At 39.6% G+C, this 8102-nt stretch overlaps 1 long non-coding RNA gene across 1 annotated transcript in view; it reads right to left on the reverse strand.

Annotated features, from left to right (window-relative positions):
• LOC107555335 (uncharacterized) overlaps positions 1–8102 on the reverse strand; it is a 16552-nt gene that overhangs the window by 663 nt on the left and 7787 nt on the right. The window contains exon 3 of the long non-coding RNA XR_001605155.1: positions 4276–4287. This is a non-coding gene — a long non-coding RNA (uncharacterized lncRNA). The remainder of the gene's footprint in view (positions 1–4275; positions 4288–8102) is intronic.

The raw sequence follows: 8102 nt of genomic DNA on the forward strand, positions 1-8102 counted from the left end.
TATGTACCAACATATAATATACATTCTTGTTTAGATCATCAGAAGGCGAATTCATAGATACTAAACAAGGTAAGATTACATATAGTGAAAAGGGATGATCAGGAATGGGTTCCCTCACAAGCATACTAAAATAGTCTAAAAATATCAAAGACAAAATACACGATGACAATAATATACCCAATGACCTGAAGGATATGTGTGTTCATTCAAAGAAAGGTTTTCCTATGAATTAATTAGTAGAAAAGTCCATTTCTGCTCTGCCTCTCCTATAGGGACAAAGAGTGGGTTATCCTACTCACATTCCTGGGGGGTCATCAAACCAGTGATATCATGATTAGCTGTCATGGTGACCAAAGGGGGGATGGTGTTCAGCAGAAATCCTGGCATCCAGTTTATTGAGTGAGGGGACTGTGACGATTTGTTAATCTAATGAATAATTGATTTGTTAAATCAAATAAAAATTAGTGCGTCAGATTGGTCGAGACGCTACAAGACAGTGGCAAGGAAATGAACACAAAGAGTATGTTGCCATATGCCTACACCATGCGGTAGAGGGTTAAGGTTATGGCTGGGCGATAAAACAATAACGATAATTATCGCAATATAATTTTCCTTGATAAAATAAAGAGTTCGATAAATGTTCGATATAATGTTCATGTGCCAAAAGCAGAATGAAACAGCACTACTCATTTGAACTCTGCCACACGGATAAATCTGGTCAGTCGTGGTCACGCGAGCACTAAACAGCGCTGTGCGCTTGAATTCAGCGAAGAACACACATGACTATGATTGAAACTAGTTTAAAGCCGGATGAACAGTGCTGGCAAACAGGAGAAACACTGCTCAGTGATACAGTCAGAAGGCTTTTCAATCTACAAATCGCCATCATTTACCATGGATTTACTGTAGTAACACTAACTGCTCCATGGTATTGTGGCAGAAATGTGGGATATTCATATCGAATTTTATTATATTATTAATGTAGGTGTGTATTATTATAGGAGTAATGGAATATATTACAGTATTTTTTTGTGATTAAGAAATTGTTGGTAACACTTTACTTGAAGGGGTGTGCATAAGACTGACATGACACCTTCATAATCATGACATGACACATGTCATGAATATGAAGGTGGTTCGGGCCGTGTGTCTCCCTCATTTGGCTTGAACAGCTTTCTGCCTCACTCTGCTTCATACTACGACGTTAATAAATCTTTAATACATTTATTACATTTAATACATTAGCTCATCCATGAACATGATTTCTGCCCAAGTCCCATCGGATTGCTTCGGGCTGTGGGGATGAAGACGACAACTCCCATGATTCTACACTCAGTCACGGCATCATCAAACTACGCCTTTGTTTGTTTTGAATTTGCGCCCTCTAGTTGCAAAAAATTACATATTGTGCCTTTAAAACATGCAGAATCTAAAAAATTAAATTTTCTATTAAGATTTTAATTTTGTTAAGGAAAAATGACTGGAAATGTGTAAAGAATTAAAAAATGTGAAGTATTTGTCATGTTCTGGCCATAAAGAGTAGGCCTAGTTTAAAACCACAATCAACAGTCTGGTTTTTACAACTCTTACTTAGGAGCAAAAAGCTGCCTTTAAACTTAAAAAAAATAAATATTTGAAATTTATTGTGATAATTATCAATATTGACTAATATGAAAAATTTTATAGTGATCATTTTTTTGGCCATATAGCCCAGCCTTAGTTGTGGTTTTATGACTATTAAACTCTTTAAAAGAGTTATGAAGTTACTGCTGCAAAAGTCATCTTATTGTATGCAGGTTTCTCAAGCATGTGACTGATGTCATTGCCTATATGTAAAATACATTATATTCAAATTACCAACCATTTTTAAACAAGCTTTTGATGCCCTATTAGCAGTACGTTTCTCTGTGGTTTCCAGTGAGAGATGATCAACACTTTCAAAGCAATGCAACTTCTAAGAAACCTTTGTAAGACATCCTTAAAGCAGCCAAGGCTGGTTTTCTGTTCTTACCTGATCTTCCTGGTGATCTGCTTTAAGCCAGGCTCACACTGTGCGATTTTTTAAGAAAATGATGATCATGTCACACTGTGGGATCTCAGTTGTCATTAATGTCAGACTGTACGACAGTCAAGACGCGTTAAAACGGGTGCGCGCAAGAACTTGTCCAGAGTTCTACATTATCAACCCATACACGTTCAGTGACTGCGAGCTGCATTGCACTGTAATTGGCTTGGCATTGGCTGTAATGTTGGCTATCATTAAAAGTATATGAATGGCAGCAAAATACGGTGTATTTATGCAGAATAGTTCAAGCAGCACTACACACCCACATGAAAACAGCAGCGCAACCGGTGTTTATCATAGCAAAGGCAACAAATCATATGAATTCCGTGAGCAGAGGACGAGAGTGCCGGAGTTTATGCGGTTAGAAGAAATCTCTAGCATTAATTCTGATCATGGCAGTTTGACGTTCGTCGTGGGAGAAGTCACACTGCCAGAATTTCGTCGGAGGTAAAATTTGATCGCAACGGCCATTAATCGGCTGTCAGTGAACATGTCAAACTAATGATCAAAGACTACAGATTTTAGCCTAGGATTATAGGAATCTTTTAGGATTTTCAAAATTTGTCTCAGACGACCAAATCGTGGCCAAAATTGCACAGTGTGAGCCGGGCTTTAGAGAGGTTTTGGCCACTTTTCAGTCTAGACAGTTTGACATTTGTCGTAGGAGATGTCACACTGCAGGACTGTGCGCCAAATCTTCTGACACTGCCAGCAGTTCGTCAGAGGAAAAATTTGATCGCAACGGTCATTAATCGGCTGTCGGTGAACATGTCAAACTAATGATCAAAGACTACAGATTTTAGCCTAGGATTATAGGAATCTTTTAGGATTTTCAAAATTTGTCTCAGACGACCAAATCGTGGCCAAAATTGCACAGTGTGAGCCGGGCTTTAGAGAGGTTTTGGCCACTTTTCAGTCTATCTGGCTGGGAGACCAACCTGCCAACCAGCTAAATCTTGCTGTGAGATCATTTAAATCCAGCTAATGCTGGGAACACACTGTAGGGTATCAGACCGAATCAGACAATTTAAGATTCGATCAAGAACATGGTTGAAACACGAGAAGCCGAATTCCACAGAAAGGCCCAAGCCACAGGATGTTCATAAATCAGGTCAAGTCAGGTCATGTCCACCAACTAGCAGCTTTGAGTAGCTCACAGCATTTAAACAAAAGAACACTTATTGACAGTTCCAAGGAGATTGTCAATTTTGGGGCAAGTAAGCAAGATTAATGGTCAAAGAAATGCACAGCATGACCATCACATGTAAACCAGTGATAGTAATCACGATCACAAGCTCTTTGGATTGACTTTCCCCCCACCTAGAAGACAAAGAACAGACTGAGATTCCTTATGAGAGACCTCTTAACCTCTGGTCTTCACAGACCATGTCCTTTTGTTCAGAGAAATGGTACAGAAACTGTCTTTACAGATGTAGATGCACCAAAATGACCAAACTTATAAACTAATATCAGTCCATTGCTTAACTCCATATTATGTATCTAACCCACACATTAGACTATCATGTTTTAATCACGTATTGTGTATGTCTTTTTAATAACTATTGAGTAACTTTATATTCATATTTAGTATGTGTGTTTGAATCTTCTTGCTTGAAACGTTTCTTCCAATCAATTCTTTATCAAATGTATCATATTCTTGTTATAGAAATCATGTCCAAAATTATACTCTGCGAGAGCGGAAAAACTCGGACCATGTGACTGATGAGATAACATTTGATTTATGAATTGGGAGGAGAAATATAGCAACACCCTGAGCTAAGACAGTGTCTTAATTGGTCAAAACACCATTTGGGATGTGTCCAAAAGTCCACTTTAAATACTCAGGACACCATCAGATCATGGCTTTTTGCGTCTAGCTTTTAGTTTTGCTCTTTTAGCCATGCGGCTTTTTAGTCATAGCTTTGAGCTATGCTTTTTAGTCATCGCCTTTTTAGCTCTTTAGCTTTTTTGGTCATGGCTTCTAGCCGTGCTTTTCAGTCATTGCTTTTTGCGCTCTTCAAGCGTGCTCTGGCTTACACGCCAGCTCCTCCAAAACCATGAGGAGAAACGCCACCTAGTCTTGTCAAACTTTACTTCTATTTCTTTACTTTAGTTTCTTTTCCTATTAGAAGAATATGACGAGAGAATGGTTTCTTGCAGAAGCCATGCATGCTGATGTTCTGTTGCAAGTCTGTGACTCCTCCCCTGACATTTCCCTTGCCCTGTATGTTGCTCTTTCATTGGCTGTAGGTTGCCGTGATGTCATTTTTAGTCAAAACACATTTCAGGCTGCTGGTCAAAATGGTCAATGTGTGAAAATTGGGGCTAAAATCGTGCAGTGTGTACCCGGCATGATCCAGCAAATAGTCTTTTGCAGTTTTTCTTTTTTTTTCTTTTAGGAAAGCTGCTAACAGTAAAATATTAGTTTAAATGTAAATTTTGTTCTGGACATACAGTGGGGAAAAAAAGTATTTAGTCAGCCACCAATTGTGCAAGTTCTCCCACTTAAACAGATGAGAGAGGCCTGTAATTTTCACCATAGGTATACCTCAACTATGAGAGACAAAATGAGAAAAAAAAATCCAGAAAATCACATTGTAGGATTTTTAAAGAATTTATTTGCAAATTATGGTGGAAAATAAGTATTTGGTCAATAACAAAATTTCATCTCAATACTTTGTTATATACCCTTTGTTGGCAATGACAGAGGTCAAACATTTTCTGTAAGTCTTCACAAGGTTTTCACACACAGTTGCGAAAATGTTCCTCCAGTCAGAAATATTGCCTGACGAGCAGGGCTAACTGAACTCAATAATTTATTTATCTCATTTAAGACCCTTTAAAGAAAAACTGCTCTATTTCCATGGAAGCAGAAAGAGAAGCTTATTAAACAATGAATCAGTTCATTAAAAATGCATGATATAACGGAAATAAAATGCAGGTATACTAAGCACAGCTTGTCTTTTTGTGAGAGAACAATTCAAAAGTTTTTCAATGGCAAGACATCAAAAAACAGTATGGTTTTCCTCTCTCTAGTCCAACTTTAGAAAATGACACAGTAATGTAACACTGTACACCACAGGGAAAGCACCACCTCCGCTGCCCCACCAGAGGCACAAAGTAACCTGCACTTTGAAAAGCTATTCCCAAATTGCATTCCTTGACTTGCCGACTCCACTTAATTAATTCCACCCTCAGTGATAAGATTTCTATCAGTGGTGGGTGTTATGATTAGGTGTCAGTGGTTTTTGTCCTTTCGCACTGAGAGGTCCCTCTGAAAACCCTGTTATTTGCACCCACCCTCACATTCAGTCAGAACACAGAGTCGCCTGCTGTCTCGAATCCCTTCTTCTCCACACAGCCTCTTCCTATACGTTGCTCATTTACCCCAGATTATTCTCATGGCTGATGATTAACATGGCTGATTTTCCCACTACCACAGTAGGATCTGTCTCAATAAACACAAGTTCCGTCAAATCTCTCATAGGGTTAAAACAACAAACAAAATAAAACTTCTCAAAATAAAACCAATTACCTGACGGGTCCACGTGATTATGGGCAAACAGAGAGGCTGTGGCTTGAGGCAAGCAGTAAAATGATGCCACTGTGGAAAAGTAATAATGTGCTGGAACTCATCGAGCCCAGTTTGTTTTAATGCGAAAGCAAACAGTGCTTATCAGTGAAGGATGAACTCTCCACTCCTAATAGATCCCAAGTGTGTAATCTGTAATCTTTTTTAGGGCAAAATATAGATTTTTTTATCGTAATCAGGACCTTCCTTGTGGTGTTTGACTTCATAAAGTGGGATTGAAACAATAAGCAGTTTATAAAGTATTATGTTTTGTTGAAGTGAAGGTCAGCTTTCAGGTAATTAAAGTTAGATTGTGTATGTGTCAAATGTAAAAATAAGTGTTTAATTGGAACAGTTCATTGTTGGAGCTGAGCTGAATGAGAGAGAGAGAGAGAGAGAGAGAGATGCAGAGCATGTGCAGAGCAAGGGGGCACGAGGAACAGTATTAAGAACCGCTGCTTTAGAACATTGATTTTGAAACTTGTGAATCCATTAGAATTGTTAGAAGACAGAATAATGATTCATATATGAATAGATTTTTACCTGCACCTCTAGTTTTCTCTTCCTCTTCTCTAAAGCAGCGCAGCATGGCCTCACCCCCTTTGCTACCTTTTCCCGGGGGCGGGGTTTATCTGGGTTTGTGATGTCACGAACCCGGGAAGTAACTTGTTGTAGTCCCTACCAGCCGTTTTTTTAGGCATTAAACTGCCAGAATTTTAAAATACGATATCTCAGTTTGCATTGAACTTTCAGTGTCGTAACTTTGCAGATATTGTTTATGCTCAAACATCAACATTACACACTAACTAACGTTAAGTGAAATCGCAATCAACCACCCCTTTAAATTTTCAAATGCAATATCTACTTTTTAAAATCCAAATTGAATTATTTAAACCTAATGCTGAATTATTAAAAGCTGGCACGTAATCATGACAGCTCACCATGGTTAAATTAAGGCAGAAATTAAAATTAAAATTTAGAATTTTAGTACAGTTTTTTTTTTTTCATTTTCTTTCCCCTAATTTTTTGGCCCTAAGCAAATCATCAACATCGTCATCATCAGTTTTACTCAATTTCTTCAGTCCTTAAGCACGATTACAACATTTGCCTCTATAAATATCTGTTTGATTAAAGGGTCATATGATGCAATTTCAAGTTTTCCTTTCTCTTAGAAGTGTTACAAGCTGTTCGTGAATAGATAAGATCCCTAAAGTTGCAAAGACTAAAGTCTCATACCCAAAGAGATATTCTTTATAAAAGTTAAGACTCGTCCACACCCTCCTAAAATGGCTCGTTCTAACACGCCCCCACATGTCTACGTCACTGTGTGGGAAGATTTGCAAAAGATTAGTTTGGCCTTCCAAAAGAGGACACAACTAGAAATCAGTGGTTAAGTTGTATTTACAACACTGTTCTAGAACAGTTCAACCCAAAAAAACCCAAAGATGTGTGCAGCGCATTTTACGGAGGACGAGGACTGTTTCCTGGGAGAGTAGCCTACAATGCCGGTGTTCTGACAAATAATGCTGACTCACAGCCTGTAAGTACGTTTTCATATTTAAAGGATTTGCCAATGATGATTCGATCACAAATGCAGACATGGTTTTATGTTTGCGCGGCGCGATGCAACACGTAAAAAGACAGTATAAGTCATCATAATCAATAATTATGTCCCCACTGGATGCTACAAATGCCTTGTTTGTAATGGCTTTTATGCTGCATTCACGCCAAATCATAATTACCGTATGAGTAAGATGAGATGAGAGCACGTCACGTTCTACTCTGAGCTGTTCACGTCCTCGGACTCGGAATTATGCTTTTCTATGGCAACACTATCAATGCCTAAATAGAGCCTGCGGTGGTCAGGTGGTACAGCGGTCATGTGGTACAAGTCGTAGCTCTCAGAAAACGTCTCGGGTTATGTATGTAACTCTAGTTCCTTGAGGGAACGAGACGCTGCATTGGAAATGCTAGGGGAACGCCCTTCGGCGTGACGGGCTCTGAACCTCGTGTGTAATCAGACCAATAGATGTGCGAGACGTCACGGGCGACTGAGGGTCTGTTTAGTTGCCGGCAGACCTCTCTTAGGGGTACCATAACAAACAAGCAACTGGTCCGCCCTCCTCCACAGGGCAGTTCTGTGGACGTATGCATCCAGTGCACGCACCGGACACATACAGTTTAGCCTCTTCTGGTCTGGATCCCCAAAGGGATGAGGACTGAAGGCCTGGAGTACGACAGGCCGCGGTGTAGAGGACGGGACCTTAGGGACATATCCCTATTGCGGGAACAGAAACGCTTTGGCCAGACCAGGCGCAAAGTCTAGATAAGATGAGGCCACTGAAAGGGCCTGCAGATCCCCAACTCTCTTGAGGGAAGATATCGCCAGAAGGAAGGTAGTTTTTATGGTAAGTAAGCGATCAGATATCTCCTCAACAGGCTCGAAGGGAGGCCTACAGAGAGCCT

The sequence above is a fragment of the Sinocyclocheilus grahami genome, unplaced genomic scaffold (genome assembly GCF_001515645.1).
Source record: "Sinocyclocheilus grahami isolate Dianchi unplaced genomic scaffold, SAMN03320097.WGS_v1.1 scaffold532.1, whole genome shotgun sequence".
Taxonomy (NCBI): domain Eukaryota; kingdom Metazoa; phylum Chordata; class Actinopteri; order Cypriniformes; family Cyprinidae; genus Sinocyclocheilus; species Sinocyclocheilus grahami.